The sequence below is a fragment of the Rhynchophorus ferrugineus genome, unplaced genomic scaffold (assembly GCF_030347505.1).
Source record: "Rhynchophorus ferrugineus isolate W39M unplaced genomic scaffold, kcgeb_rfMv2 rfM7, whole genome shotgun sequence".
NCBI lineage: Eukaryota > Metazoa > Arthropoda > Insecta > Coleoptera > Curculionidae > Rhynchophorus > Rhynchophorus ferrugineus.
In genome coordinates this window covers 9,466,612-9,484,065 of record NW_027472586.1, presented here as the reverse complement: position 1 = coordinate 9,484,065, position 17,454 = coordinate 9,466,612, and the positions used below count along the sequence as shown (strand labels likewise).

The following is a 17,454-nucleotide window of genomic DNA, read 5'->3' as shown; positions in this document are numbered from 1 at the left end:
TCTTGCTGTCTAAAAAATCTATTCTATAAATTCAAAGCAATCAATTGGTAGTAGTTAAAACAGTATTGTAAAAAAGATAAATAGGTTTAGCTAGTAGATATTAAGGTAGTGGCTATTAGGTATTAAGCTAAATTTTGTGTATATAGTAGAATAAAAAATACGTGTAGTAGATAGGTTAAAATAGGGTTTTTGTTTATTTTTATATAGTTATTACAACAATTATTATGTACATATTTTGTTTTAAAACGCTTTTTTTGTGTTAAAAATTTAAGTTTGGTTATTTTTTACTTTCCTTCTTTATTTTTTTCCTTATTTATTCCTAATTTATTATTTATGCCTTCCTATTATAGTTCCTTATTTATTTTTTAAAGTCGGTTCAATTTGTTCGTTAAAAATTTTTTATTTTTCTCTTTTTGTGTTAGATATTTACTCAATAAAATTTAATTAAAACCCAGTTATTTTATTAAGTATTGCAATAGGTAAGACTAGTAAAGGTGCATGAAGAAAATAAAAATAAAGAAACAATGATTGGAAATAACGAGCGCTTCACCCCCCGGGTTCCGATACCTAGCCTTGGTGATTTGACAAATGTTCTAACCAAACTAGAACAACAACAAAAAGTTGCCCCCTCAGGGAACTGACTTGGCGACCACCGCATGAGAGCCGAGCGCTCTAATCACTACACCGTAGAAGCAGTTGCCTGCAATATTTCTACGGCTTCTCATATGATTTGGTTAGTGTTTGGCTTTTAAACTGAACGACTTCCGATTTTCCGTCACATCAGTTCAAGCAATAACAGTATACCCAGATATCTGATTATTTTAGGTAAAAGTATGTGAAAACTTTGTACGTGCCTTTAAAATTTGAAGGTTTCGCTCGATTTCCCCGGATTCCACTATCAGATCCTCAGTTGGTTCCAATTACCACCTCAGAATCGACGAATATACATAAATATATATATATATATATATATATATATATATATATATATATATAGACATATACAGAATATAGAACCTCCTTGTTTTCTGAAGTTGGTTAAAAAAGGGAGGCAAAACTTTCGTTAAGCCGATTAATATATAGATAATCATATATATTATTTCTAGCTAAATTTGGTAGTACTGCGGTTTCAACAAAACATCAGACCATTCTCATACTGAGAATAATAATGAAACTGGTACACGAAGACGAAAACAACACGGATAAGAATTGTAAACTTCGGTCAATCATACCTGGAGTTTTTCTCATCGTTGCTTTTTTAATTATCGCGAAAGTAACATCGCCAACTCTGACCTTTACGTCGGGGAAAAAAACACGAACGTAATTAAATGTATCGAGGTGGCGTACGTAAAATCGAAATTAAAAGTTTGGCCGGGCAAATATGAACTGTTCTCTTTGGAGACGGGCTCCGACTCGCTCGCCTCTCAGTTATTAATGGAAAATAGAGCGGGCCTCGTCGAAGAGTTGGTGGCGGCTTTTCGACACGCCCGCTCCATAAATTGCCGATTAATTTGCCGCCGATTGCTTTTAATTATGGGTTTGTTTGCTCCAAGGCTACGCGGGTTTCGAACTCGCGAGCTTTCCGGCCGGACCCGATGCAAATTAATTGATTGTATTGGAAGAGATATTTGAAACAGTATTGGTAATGATTTGGTTACTCTACAAACTGTACTAAGAATATCCGCATATTAGTAAAGTAAGTTTCAGCGTCCAGAGAACCTTCGTATATTGAATTAAAATTCGTATCTCTTTACGTGCATTCCCTTCGTCACCATTGAGCTCTGTATCGATTGAGATTGGGCCACTGTCGTTTCTCCACAGGCACTTGATGACATCGAGCCTGCTCTCGTGAGATTTGTCACCTTACCCTTGCAGTGATCCACCACATGTTGGACAAATGTCCACTTCCCACCCAGCTTAGGGCCTACGTATGGGCTGCACAACTTCAGGAGTTCCTTAACAGCGAAAAATACAGACTGACTCCTATGAGAGATCGACTAGTACCATTAACACTTCGGTGTGGACGCTAGTGTGTGCTGTCTAGAAGAAGTCTCTACTTTTAGTCCCGCTTATCTTAAATCTGTTTATATACATATACATATATACATATATATATATATATATATATATATATATATATATATATATATATATATATATATAAATATATATATATATTAACCATAAATTAGTTGACAATCCCTTTGAGCGGGATTTTCAAAAGATCCAATCCCTGTACTTATCAGAACAAACTTGGGATTGCATTTAGTAAGCGATTATTTTCGGCTTGATATGTCGGAAGGTGCATTGGATCATAAAAATATCTAAAAATGTAAAAATCTCGCCACGATGCATTATATACCATTAATTGTAAAATATATGCATTAATAACCCCTAATATCCGAAGGTGAATGCTTTCACCAAGATATAAAATAGATAGAAGAGCGTTATCAAGGAAGATGGAATCCTAACATGTTAGCAGATTACTGCTGGTTTGTAATGAAAGAGGATTCTACTGTTCACAAGAGGAAAAGTTAATATTTCATCATTTTCTTTCAAAACATATTGCTCATTTTTTCTATTGATCACTTAAACCTGAGCTATTTTGATTCATTGTCTATTTGTAAAAAAAATATATATTATTATAACACCAATAAATAAACATAATTTAAAATTTCCGTACTGTCTTTACTTGTTGATATTACTTTAATTTGTTATAACTTTAAAATGGAACGTGTTACAAGAAATCCGTTTAAGTTTTTGTACTCAGTAGGTAGAATTTGACAAAAAAATCTGTTTTATTTAATTTTATAGAACAAAAAAATGTCACATAGTATAATAGCCCATTTCATGTTCTAATTAAAGAAGAACTGATTACCTGGAAGATCCCAACTTAGAGATTATCTCCGATATTATTCTCCCTTTCATTCCTTTATGCAGTCTGGTTACCACAAACTGTCACACAGTGTAATAAAAATTTTCTTTTCGTTAAAATTAAATTCAATTAAAAACTTTTTGAACCCTACATGTTACAGAACTTACAAAAATAGAGAAAAACGTATTGAAAACAAAAAAACGAGTTCAATATACAAAAAACCCGGCATATTATATAAAAATATCATCGTGAACGAGCGAGAGGTATCGCGAAAACTCCCCCGGTCCCAAAATTGTAGCCCATCTAAAAACAAACGACCAAGAACGCAAACTTTTTGTCTTCCCTCGACAGCAACGCTGTTCCAGATTAAAAGCTTTATACATCTATTTTTTTACCGGAGCCGTATTGTGTGTGTGTATATGTAGCGAGGGTTTCGGCAATAAAGGTCCTTACTCTTTTGTGGCTCAATTTTTCGTGCTTTGCATTGGTTGGTGATACTATTTCGGTCGCTATTTACGATCAGAATAAATGACGGTGAAAAAGGATATCTAACATGGCGATGGCGGATGTTACACGACAGGAAAAACTACCCAAAAAAGCTTTAATTGATGTAGAAACTGTACGAGAGACTATACAGGAATATTATGAAAAATACGAAAAATCATTCCTCATTAATTAATTGTGAATATAAATAAAATAAAGAACACGACAAAAATCATGTACAAACCAAAAATAATTCTCAATGAGAATAATATTAAAAAAGAATAAAGAAGCTCCTAATAAAAGATAATATTTAATTATAAAGAAACATTACTAAACGTTCAATGAATTTTCCTGTAGGTCTTCTATCGACTGAACAGTGAGGTCTCGAACTGTCAGTTAGACTTTTGGAAAGAAAAAAGTGACCAGCCGGAGCCACATCAGGAGAATAAAATGAGTTTTGGCCAAATATCCATAAAAAATAGGTGAGGGATACTACTAGCAAATCTAACATAGCTATCCTCCAGAGGTTCCAAGAATAATGTGTTGCGAGTCATTGTCGATGCCGCATATTACGTCTCTAACATAACGAGTGTGATTCGAAGTACTCTGAAAGACTATTAGTGCATCCCAATGCACTCGCCAAACAGTTAAATGACACAGCGCGATGACAGTAAAGTAGGCTCAAACGCAAACTACCGTACGAACTGATTAACAGACATATAGAGTGAGATTTAATAATCTCTAGAATAAGTTAGAATAATATCTAGAATAAAATTTAGATTATAAGTTGTACAGCAGATCACTACTAAAGCGATCTTCTACATGTCAGGTTAGTTATATTGAATAACGGAAATCATATAATAATACTTATTGCCCACGGACAGATTAATAATTAAAAATACAATAGGTGAGATGGTAAGTTGAAATATAGATTCAAAAATATCCAGCCTTTTCCAATAAATCTGCTATCTTCAACTTAAACATCAAACTCAGTCACCATTTCCTTTATTTTAACTTCCTAATATCTGTGTATTTTTAATAAAGCCGATTCAATAAGAATAAAATGAAAAAAAAAGAAAACAGCTCTCAATAAAAGATAATATTCAATTAAAAAGAAATTTTACTAAAAAATTAAATAATTGGAGCCGGCTTGATTAGCGCAGTGGTAAACGCGACAGGAAGGTCCACCTACTCTTGCGATAGTCGCAGGTTCGAATCCTTCTGGGGCATGGTCGTAAATGTATGTTTGTGATTGTTTAACATTTGTGATTGTCCTAGGTAGTAGTGCAAAATCCGACAAAGAAAATGATCCGAGTGACGCCAGTAAACAGGCTGGGTAAGACCGGATGTCTGATGGGATGATTTCTAAATTTGTCACTCGCCAGTCGATAGGCTTAATGCCGAAGACCGTGGTTCAGAGCCCACATTAAACAATAGGTAAAGTCCAGATAAACCCTCGTTGGTCAAAGGAGACTTCTGCAGTACCATTTGAACCACAATGGATCCAACAAGTTCCCTCTTCTTTCTCTTAAAATAAAACGTTATAACCAAAGAAACGTTTACTTCAACTCCACATGTATCCGAACTTATATATCCATAAACGTATAATATATATGCACACTGACTCATCTACTCTTGTGGAAGTAGATCATCAAAAATTAATGTCCCTTGGAAGAGTTAGTTATTTCTTCCAGTTAAAATTCACAAACATGTTGAAGCAACTTAAAATAAATCCATAATAATAATTACTACAATTCTTCCTTGATTTCAAAATGATCACAATAATTATAAATATAAAGAGCTACAAATTGTTATTGCCTTAACATTAAGTCTTTATCCTGCTCCCTGTCATCATCACTGGTCAGTTCTAAAACGTTTATACCAAAAACAACGTTCTAGAAGACGCGACCTCCATTTACAAACATTTTTCCTCATTCAAATTCCTTACAAGGTGTTGCTTTTCAGATACTGTCATAACTAACACAGTCAAAATAATTTGAAGCTTATAAAACGCTGAAAAGCGCCTTCGAAAAACCAACAAGAAAAAATATAGAAACATCGTTAAAATAATAACGAAAAATATCAAGCGAGAAGTAAATAACGATGTATGATATATGGATCAAATTTATATATTCAGCTGGATAGAGCAGAGTCGCTGGTTCGAATCTCCTTCAGAATATTAGTTTTTATTTTAAGTTTGTCACTGGCGTCCCAATCACGCCAATAACCAGACTGGATAAAGGAATGAAAGGAAGAATATTATCTGAGATAATCTCTAAGTTGATATCCACCAGTCAGTCCAATCTTCTTTAATTAGAACATGAAAACTAACTATTACACTGTGTGACAAATCTTTCTTGTAATCGACTAACATTTTAGAATTCCATCTTCGTTATAACGCTCATCTATCTGTTTAAAATCCTGTTAAAAGCATTCACCTTGTTCGTCACTCACCATTCTTAAAGACATTCGGGGTGCAGAATGTAATTTTTGTAACAGGTTATTCACTAGATACCCGGTATTTTTAATTGTCTCTAAAATCATGAATTACTTTCTTTAGAGATCACCAATCCGCTCTATCATACGAGGTAAGATATTCATCGAATTCATTGTGTTTTATAATAAGTTTTCTTATTTGTTGGCCAACAAAAATGCCTTGTTTTAATTTAACATCACTTAATTTAGAGAAATTACCATCTTTCTCTGAAAGTTTTTTTTCTCTGAAAGCAGTTCTTTCTCATCATCACTTTTATATGGTTAAAGCAAGAACCAACAATTGGTATATGACGAAGTGGCATCAAAATAAGTATTGTTTCTTGAACTTCCGCAGCATATCTATTTAAACCAAGCAAAGGCAATAAATGTTGAAAGTTTTGAATGTTCCATGATCAGCGCCTGTTTACATTGAATAACTCAATAATACTGAAGGGAAAACTGTCATTCCATGTAGAAACATGTCAAAATCATCGCGCTTAATAGCTGGGTTCGGAACCTAATATGAAATAATAATGGAAAAACAAATTAAAATACAACTAGATTCGTGCTCAGTGAATACGTTTCAAAAATCTTGATACCTCTAACATTTATTTAGATAAATCCTCTAAGAAATGAAGGATAGTTCTTGAGTATAATTTCTTCTGGTTTAATTACTAACTAGAAGAAAATATACTTACTATTTTTGATAGTAAAAGAACAAAGACAACATATTAATACAAAATAACTTATCGAAAAACATCAAATCCACTTAGAAAAATATTCTTGCTAGGTCAAATAAACAGGCGAAAAAGCACAAATCCACAAAACAACGATTCTTGGTCATATAAACTTGCTACATAGAAACAATTCAATCAGTAAAGCGACTGTTCCCCAAACAAACAAACAGTTCATTGTGAACTAAATAATCCCCTCCATACCTGGTATTATTAACACCTGCTCTATCTCGCCGACTGTCATCACTAATCGACTTACTCCAACGCTTCAAACCATCTTATAAAACAAATCAAAGGCCTGAAATGAATCGACTAATCCTCCTTTCGCTTAACAACAAGGAGGAAATACAAATAAGATTTAAACGACGACGAAAACTTATCTCCTCCAACCTCGGGATTCCGGAAGGGTCCCGATGACGTCACGTCCGACTTTGTACTAATTCGGAGTTTCGAGAAAATTCCCCGTCAACCCGCCCCCCTTGTACCCGTGTTTCGATAATTTAACTACTACCCTCCGGACTACCTCGCCCCCCACCCTCCGGGATGATCCCCCCACCGTCTGGAACCGATCGCGGGGCTGTCGGAACTGTCTAAGAGATAGGATCGATGTTAAAGTATGTCTTAACATGAATTCCTTGGGTTTGAAATAATACTGAAGACTTATTCCTTGACTAAAACGGTTACAAAACAATAACAGGAAAATTGAAAAGTCCCCGGCCTGACACATAGATGGTGCTAGTAGAATTAAATCCATATGTCTTTTAGTTAGCCCTAACCATCAAAAGATGCGTGTATAAATTTGTCGGATCATTAGTTTGTGAATTATAGCATTTTGAGTGAAGCAACTTTTGTTATTGTGAAAAAAAGGAATATATAGAAAAAAGGAAAATATAAAAAGGAATTTTGCGTGTTGATAAAATATTGCTTTTTGAAGGGAAAAAATACAGTTGAAGCAAAAACATGGCTTGATGCCGAGATTCCGGACACTACCCCAGGAAAATCAACCATCATGGATTGGTATGCTAAGTTTAGATGTGGTGAAATGAGCACCGAAGACGGTGTACGCAGTGAACGTGAAAAAAAGTTGTTACCGACGAAAACATTAAAAAAACTCACAAAACGATTTTGAATGTTTCAGTCGATACTTTTTTGGCTATGAACCATTTCGACTGTTTTGCGACTACCGATGGTACCCAACACTAGTAACACGCGGGCTGAAACATCGCCGTCATAGAAAACGCGGCTTTTTGCTTAAAATTGGCTTTATTTATCAACGTAATCTCCATCAAGAGCCACATATCATTCCAGAGCCGCTCTAACACTTCAATATCACTTTTGCAGAACTATTTATCTTTTGCCTCAAAATAGGCCTCAGTTTTAGCGATAACCTCTTCATTCGAGCGAAATTTCTTACCGGTAAGCATTAATTTGAGGCCTGCGGACAGTCAGTAATCGCTGGGAGCCAAATCTGGCGAATACGGTGAATGTGGGAGCAAGTCAAAGTTCAATTCATGTAATTTTGCCATTCTCTTGACTGACTTGTGACACGATGCGTTGTCTTGATGAAATTTTTTTTATTTGCCGTTTGCGGTCGTTTCTTTGCAATTTCGGCCTTCGAACGCTCCATTAACGCTATATATTATTCACTGTTTATCGTATTTCCCTTCTCAAGATACTTGATGAATATTGCACCACGCACATCCGAAAATACCGAGGGTATAAACTTTGGACGAGATTCACCAATTGCTGTCCACTCAGTTAACAATCGTTTTGATTCCGTAGTAAAGTGATGCATCCATGTTTCATCCATTGTCACATATCGATGCAAAAATTTCCATTTGTTACGTTTAAACATGACCAAACACTGCTCAGAATCATCAACACGTTCTTGTTTTTGGTCAACAGTGAGCAAATGCCACCCACTTTGAACAGAGCTTTCTTATAGTCAAATGCTCATGCAACATAACACCAAAACATTCTTTTGATATCTTTACGACGTTAGCTAACTCACGCAACTACACTTTTCGACAATTCAAAATGATTTTGTGGATTTTTTTTTGTTTTCCATTGTTTCCACCTCCATTGGACGTCCACTGCGTTGTGCATCATTGGTGTCCCTACGACCACGTTTGAAGTCACCAAACTAACGTTTTATTATTGTTTCCTACCGAGCAGAATCCATCAAGAAGCAAAGTACAATTAAAACACGAAATTGTTTTTGATCCATTGTTTTGAAATTAACAAAAGTAGTGTCATTCTTAGCACAACAACTAACAAACTTATGAGTAAAGCTTTCTTTTGAAGCTTAGTACTAATTGAAAAAGGGGTGACTGCAATAAAACTAGCACCATCTATGTGTTAGACCCGGGAATTTCCAGTCCATGTGTTATACACCGTATACAGTAAGAAGGAGACTTTTTCACAATTTGTTACCTGTTGATTGATAAATCTGTTGCTGAATTTTCAATAAAAAAAACCCCAGTAACTATTCCGCCGTTAGTTAGGGCGACGAAGGAAACAAAAGCGTCAATAACTGGAAACGAATAAATCCTCCGCCCCCCTTCCCTCGCTCCTTGCGACTGACCTAGACCCGCTGCCCTTTGACGCCGGCCGATTCTCGCCTGAAAAGCGCCACTTTCCATTTATTAGGAGCATCATTCACCCGAGAATCACCTGGAAAGGGAGGTGGGGCTTTTTTTTCGGGCGGTTTTTTATCTGGATTCGACATGTTCTCGCCTCGGAATTCGGACGCTTTTAATTTTATTTATCGACATCGGTCCGTTCGTTCCCGGGTTATGTCTATCTCCGTCTCTCTTTCGCGTGATGATAAGAGGACAAACGAAAAGTATTATATGAGGCATGAAAATGTTAAATTTCATTTCGAAAAAGAAAAAATATAAGAAAAGATGCTACGAACTTTTTCAAGGTCCAGTATACGACTTCAGATCGAATTTTATTTGATAAAGTATAACACTAATACGTAGCCAAATTCTCAGATCCTGCCTTACTGAACGTCACTTTAGAATATAATATTCTAAATGTATTATTCGTTGAAACATCATAGAACGAAAATTTAACATTCAGAAGGCTTTGAAAATGGAAAAAGCCGATCAAAAAGAGACATAATAGTTGCCAAAATGACATAATTACAGTTAAAAGTATTTTACTATTCATCAATTAAAGTATTGTTCATTTTACCCTATTAAGTTAACCAATAATATTGAAAACTATTGCTATAGTCCTAGACAAGAGTGTAAAAACCGACAAGGAAAATGATCCCAGTCACGCCAGTAACCAGGCTGCGTAAGATCGGATGTTTTCTGGGATTATTTCTAAGTTGGTCACTCGCCAGTTGGTAGGTTTAATGCCGAGGACCGTGGTTCGGGGCCCACGCTAAACTGTAGGTCCAGATAAACCATCGTTGGTAAAATGGAGACTTGCCGGCTCGGTAGCGCAGTGGTAAAGGCGATGGGACGGTAATCCTACTGATGCGATAGCCGCGAGTTCGAATCCCCCTGGAGCATGGTCGTAAATGTATGTTTGTAATTGTTGAAAATTTGTGAATGTTCTAGGCGAGAGCGTAAAATCCGACAAGGAAAATGATCCCAGTCACGCTAGTAACCAGGCTGGATAAGACCGGATGTCTTCTGGGATGATTTCTAAAGTTGGTCACTCGCCACTCGGTAGGCTTAATGGTGAGGACCGTAGTTCGGGGCCCACGTTAAACTTTAGGCCCAGTCCAGATAAACCCATAGTTGGTAAAAAGCGACTTTAAAATATTAAAAAAAAAGCATTACTGGGGGTGGGGTTAAGAAATGGCGAATAAAATTAAATTCTACGAAATCTACACATGCGGATTTCACCCACAAAAGACAAACTATACACCTTTAGAAATTGGTTCTAGAATAATTCCGTATGCAAACACAGCTAAATACCTGGGCATGACACTGGGGTGTTCCGGGTAGAATATTGTAGCAGAACAAAAATTGTCATGGTTGCTTGAACGACAATACAAATTATCGTTTCACAATACATTGTCAATATATAAACAAATGTTGAGGTCACTGTTTACGTACAATGTGTAACTATGGAGTTGCACGGAGAAATCCAATATCAACATAATCCACGTATCAAAACAAAATTCTTGCGAATAAAATTAAATTCTACGAAATCTACACATGCGGATTTCACATACAAAAGACAAACTATGCACCTTTAAAAATTGGTTCTAGAATAATTCCGTATGCAAACACAGCTAAATACCTGGGCATGACACTGGGGTGTTCCGGGTAGAATATTGTAGCAGAACAAAAATTGTCATGGTTGCTTGAACGACAATACAAATTATCGTTTCACAATACACCGTCAATATATAAACAAATGTTGAGGTCACTGTTTACGTACAATGTGTAACTATGGTGTTGCACGGAGAAATCCAATATCAACATAATCCACGTACCAAAACAAAGTTCTTGCGAATAAAATTAAATTTTACGAAATCTACACATGCGGATTTCACCCACAAAAGACAAACTATACACCTTTAGAAATTGGTTCTAGAATAATTCCGTATGCAAACACAGCTAAATACCTGGGCATGACACTGGGGTGTTCCGGGTAGAATATTGTAGCAGAACAAAAATTGTCATGGTTGCTTGAACGACAATACAAATTATCGTTTCACAATACACTGTCAATATATAAACAAATGTTGAGGTCACTGTTTACGTACAATGTGTAACTATGGAGTTGCACGGAGAAATCCAATATCAACATAATCCACGTACCAAAACAAAATTCTTGCGAATAAAATTAAATTCTACGAAATCTACACATGCGGATTTCACATACAAAAGACAAACTATACACCTTTAGAAATTGGTTCTAGAATAATTCCGTATGCAAACACAGCTAAATACCTGGGCATGACACTGGGGTGTTCCGGGTAGAATATTGTAGCAGAACAAAAATTGTCATGGTTGCTTGAACGACAATACAAATTATCGTTTCACAATACACCGTCAATATATAAACAAATGTTGAGGTCACTGTTTACGTACAATGTGTAACTATGGTGTTGCACGGAGAAATCCAATATCAACATAATCCACGTACCAAAACAAAGTTCTTGCGAATAAAATTAAATTTTACGAAATCTACACATGCGGATTTCACCCACAAAAGACAAACTATACACCTTTAGAAATTGGTTCTAGAATAATTCCGTATGCAAACACAGCTAAATACCTGGGCATGACACTGGGGTGTTCCGGGTAGAATATTGTAGCAGAACAAAAATTGTCATGGTTGCTTGAACGACAATACAAATTATCGTTTCACAATACACTGTCAATATATAAACAAATGTTGAGGTCACTGTTTACGTACAATGTGTAACTATGGAGTTGCACGGAGAAATCCAATATCAACATAATCCACGTACCAAAACAAAATTCTTGCGAATAAAATTAAATTCTACGAAATCTACACATGCGGATTTCACATACAAAAGACAAACTATACACCTTTAGAAATTGGTTCTAGAATAATTCCGTATGCAAACACAGCTAAATACCTGGGCATGACACTGGGGTGTTCCGGGTAGAATATTGTAGCAGAACAAAAATTGTCATGGTTGCTTGAACGACAATACAAATTATCGTTTCACAATACACCGTCAATATATAAACAAATGTTGAGGTCACTGTTTACGTACAATGTGTAACTATGGTGTTGCACGGAGAAATCCAATATCAACATAATCCACGTACCAAAACAAAGTTCTTGCGAATAAAATTAAATTTTACGAAATCTACACATGCGGATTTCACATACAAAAGACAAACTATACACCTTTAGAAATTGGTTCTAGAATAATTCCGTATGCAAACACAGCTAAATACCTGGGCATGACACTGGGGTGTTCCGGGTAGAATATTGTAGCAGAACAAAAATTGTCATGGTTGCTTGAACGACAATACAAATTATCGTTTCACAATACACCGTCAATATATAAACAAATGTTGAGGTCACTGTTTACGTACAATGTGTAACTATGGAGTTGCACGGAGAAATCCAATATCAACATAATCCACGTACCAAAACAAAATTCTTGCGAATAAAATTAAATTCTACGAAATCTACACATGCGGATTTCACATACAAAAGACAAACTATACACCTTTAGAAATTGGTTCTAGAATAATTCCGTATGCAAACACAGCTAAATACCTGGGCATGACACTGGGGTGTTCCGGGTAGAATATTGTAGCAGAACAAAAATTGTCATGGTTGCTTGAACGACAATACAAATTATCGTTTCACAATACACTGTCAATATATAAACAAATGTTGAGGTCACTGTTTACCTACAATGTGTAACTATGGAGTTGCACGGAGAAATCCAATATCAACATAATCCACGTACCAAAACAAAATTCTTGCGAATAAAATTAAATTCTACGAAATCTACACATGCGGATTTCACACACAAAAGACAAACTATGCACCTTTAAAAATTGGTTCTAGAATAATTCCGTATGCAAACACAGCTAAATACCTGGGCATGACACTGGGGTGTTCCGGGTAGAATATTGTAGCAGAACAAAAATTGTCATGGTTGCTTGAACGACAATACAAATTATCGTTTCACAATACACCGTCAATATATAAACAAATGTTGAGGTCACTGTTTACGTACAATGTGTAACTATGGTGTTGCACGGAGAAATCCAATATCAACATAATCCACGTACCAAAACAAAGTTCTTGCGAATAAAATTAAATTTTACGAAATCTACACATGCGGATTTCACATACAAAAGACAAACTATACACCTTTAGAAATTGGTTCTAGAATAATTCCGTATGCAAACACAGCTAAATACCTGGGCATGACACTGGGGTGTTCCGGGTAGAATATTGTAGCAGAACAAAAATTGTCATGGTTGCTTGAACGACAATACAAATTATCGTTTCACAATACACTGTCAACATATAAACAAATGTTGAGGTCACTGTTTACGTACAATGTGTAACTATGGAGTTGCACGGAGAAATCCAATATCAACATAATCCACGTACCAAAACAAAATTCTTGCGAATAAAATTAAATTCTACGAAATCTACACATGCGGATTTCACATACAAAAGACAAACTATGCACCTTTAAAAATTGGTTCTAGAATAATTCCGTATGCAAACACAGCTAAATACCTGGGCATGACACTGGGGTGTTCCGGGTAGAATATTGTAGCAGAACAAAAATTGTCATGGTTGCTTGAACGACAATACAAATTATCGTTTCACAATACACCGTCAATATATAAACAAATGTTGAGGTCACTGTTTACGTACAATGTGTAACTATGGTGTTGCACGGAGAAATCCAATATCAACATAATCCACGTACCAAAACAAAGTTCTTGCGAATAAAATTAAATTTTACGAAATCTACACATGCGGATTTCACATACAAAAGACAAACTATACACCTTTAGAAATTGGTTCTAGAATAATTCCGTATGCAAACACAGCTAAATACCTGGGCATGACACTGGGGTGTTCCGGGTAGAATATTGTAGCAGAACAAAAATTGTCATGGTTGCTTGAACGACAATACAAATTATCGTTTCACAATACACCGTCAATATATAAACAAATGTTGAGGTCACTGTTTACGTACAATGTGTAACTATGGTGTTGCACGGAGAAATCCAATATCAACATAATCCACGTACCAAAACAAAGTTCTTGCGAATAAAATTAAATTTTACGAAATCTACACATGCGGATTTCACATACAAAAGACAAACTATACACCTTTAGAAATTGGTTCTAGAATAATTCCGTATGCAAACACAGCTAAATACCTGGCCATGACACTGGGGTGTTCCGGGTAGAATATTGTAGAAGAACAAAAATTGTCATGGTTGCTTGAACGACAATACAAATTATCGTTTCACAATACACCGTCAATATATAAACAAATGTTGAGGTCACTGTTTACGTACAATGTGTAACTATGGAGTTGCACGGAGAAATCCAATATCAACATAATCCACGTACCAAAACAAAGTTCTTGCGAATAAAATTAAATTTTACGAAATCTACACATGCGGATTCCACATACAAAAGACAAACTATGCACCTTTAAAAATTGGTTCTAGAATAATTCCGTATGCAAACACAGCTAAATACCTGGGCATGACACTGGGGTGTTCCGGGTAGAATATTGTAGCAGAACAAAAATTGGCATGGTTGCTTGAACGACAATACAAATTATCGTTTCACAATACACCGTCAATATATAAACAAATGTTGAGGTCACTGTGAACGTACAATGTATGACTATGGAGTTGCACGAAGAAATCCAATATCAGTATAATCCACGTACCAAAACAAAGTTCTTGTTAAATGAAGTAATTAAAGAGTTTTCCGAAAAAATAACAAGAGAGATTGCGTGAACATAAAAACGTCCACAACTCCTCGACAACAGTGAACCTACCCGAAGGTTGAAGAGAGAAAAACCCTTTGAACTAATACAGTTAAATTAGGTGCGATTTTAAAAGTTTGTAGAGTGCTCCAGTGGGAATACATCCATCAAGTATTAATCAAGTTTGGGTCCGAAATCTTACATCCGGACGTTAATATCAATCTGAAGGCAAAATTACCACATAGTTGCAGTTAATAACTGATTGTAATATGTGTGCTACGCGTTACTTAAATTAAAAAAAATGTTCCATTCTATTTATGTTAGTTAGGATTCGGTCGGGCTTAATTGTGCCCCAAGATGATTGATGATGGCGAATGGGACGACGGCGAAAATTTAAAAATTACAGAAAAAATACTTTTTTAATTGCGATAATTTGTACATGTCAGGCGCAAAACGTTCAGTGCCAGTTAATTAACGGGAAAAAGCTAACGAGATTCTTATTAATTAGACGCTATGTTTTGACGTTCTGATTTTTAATCTCTTAGGCTAAGAATCCCTTATATATATATATATATATAGTGATATATATATATATATATATATATATATATATATATATATCACTACATAGTATAAAACAAAGTCGCCTTTTCTGTCCCTATATCCCTATGTGCGCTTAAATCTTTAAAACTACGCAACGGATTTTGATGCGGTTTTTTTCAATAGATAGAGTGATTCAAGAGGAAGGTTTATATGTATAATACATGCATAATATACTAAGGCAACATTGCTAATTTTAGAGGTTTCTAACGTGATGTCGTAAATTAACCTATTTTTTAGGCTTATTTAGCAATTAGCAAAAACGCTGCCTAACCCTACCAGTTAGATCAAATTAATGTACTACAGTATTGTACACCATAAAAAGGTCTACAAAAAAGTCCGCGATGGTATATGTTTATCTTTTAGGGATAATCCACATTAACGAGAAAATGGCTTATTTACGAAGCTATTTTAAGCAATACGGCATTAATCCTTATCGAATTAAGTACCTTAAATACAGTGTGCAATTACAGCATGTAAATTAAACAAATATTTTCGGAGATATTACAAATTTAATTTAATTTAAAGTTTGCGTTTAAAAATGTGTAATGTAATAAAAATTGTATGAATTTAGATATACCAAAGATAGCAGGAAATCTTCATAGTAAGTATAGGGGAAGAGGAATAGTTTTACTCCAAATTTAATGCGTGTAGGCCAAGGGCAGTAATGAATGAACCAAAAATACTGGATCGATTTTAATCATGTTTTCATTGAGTGACATAGGCATACATATTTTATGCCCGTGCAAAATCGGAGCGGGCCGCTATATACAACGTTCATATTTTTTCTGTAGTGTATTTAATTTAGTATCAGCATTGCACCCGTGCGAAGCCGGTGCGGGTCGCTAGTATATATATATATATATATATATATATATATATATATTATTTAACACAATATTACAATATTGTCGAAAATGTTTTAGCGGGTTACTGCCGCCCTAAATATTAGTGTGGGTACTGTGAATAAAATCGCTTACAAAATGAAGAATAATACGTTAGATCCATCCAAAAGACCCAACGAAAATACGAAATGTACAAGAACAGTAAGTACACAAACTATTTTATCGATATAAACAAAATTTAATAAGATTATTTTAGAGAAAATTGTCTATCAGGAAAGTATACATAAAAGAATTAGGGACATGCAGTTTTTTGAGAGAACTAAGACATCCTTTCATACCCTCTTACAGGGCATAGGGTTTAAATGGCGTAAAGATAACCCTCGGAGGGGTTTAATGGAACTTTCAGACAACGCCTTAAAAAGAATTCAATTTTTAAAGGCATAAAATAAGACCAAGGAAGTTAAACTATTTGAATTTGTGTATCTTAATGAAACTTGAATATTTCAAAATGGTTCATTGTGGCACTCTTGGCAAGACAGTAACAAAAAAAGTGAAAAGACAGCAAAAATTGATGGAAAAAGGTAAAAGTTACAATAGCATTCGATTAGGTTTTGTTGGTCATTATATTTATTAATAATTAATTGCAGATATATAGCTGGTCGAGAAGGATATTCCATCAAAAGCTGTTTGGATATGTGGAAGGAAACATTGTCAAAAAGAAAGTAATTGATAAATGAAGGAATCATAAACATGATTTAAGCAGATTAAAAATTAACAGTTTAATGATTGAATTGGACAGTGAGTCGGGCAGTGAAAGTGACTGAAGGAAACTTTCAGGATATGTGATAATGCTGTGCAATGCTGGAAATTTCTGAGACAGATTGATGAAAGTGGAAACAACTAAAGGTATGCACATAATTAGTTGAATATAACTGTAGAAAATTGTATTGTATGGCGTGAAAGATTTGTGTGCACAGATATGATTATAATTGTTCAAAATTAGACATG

At 35.1% G+C, this 17,454-nt stretch overlaps 1 protein-coding gene across 9 annotated transcripts in view; it reads right to left on the bottom strand.

The window, feature by feature from the left end:
- The window catches only part of Camta (Calmodulin-binding transcription activator), a 463,871-nt gene that overhangs the window by 435,784 nt on the left and 10,633 nt on the right, over positions 1 to 17,454 (bottom strand). The window lies entirely within an intron of this gene.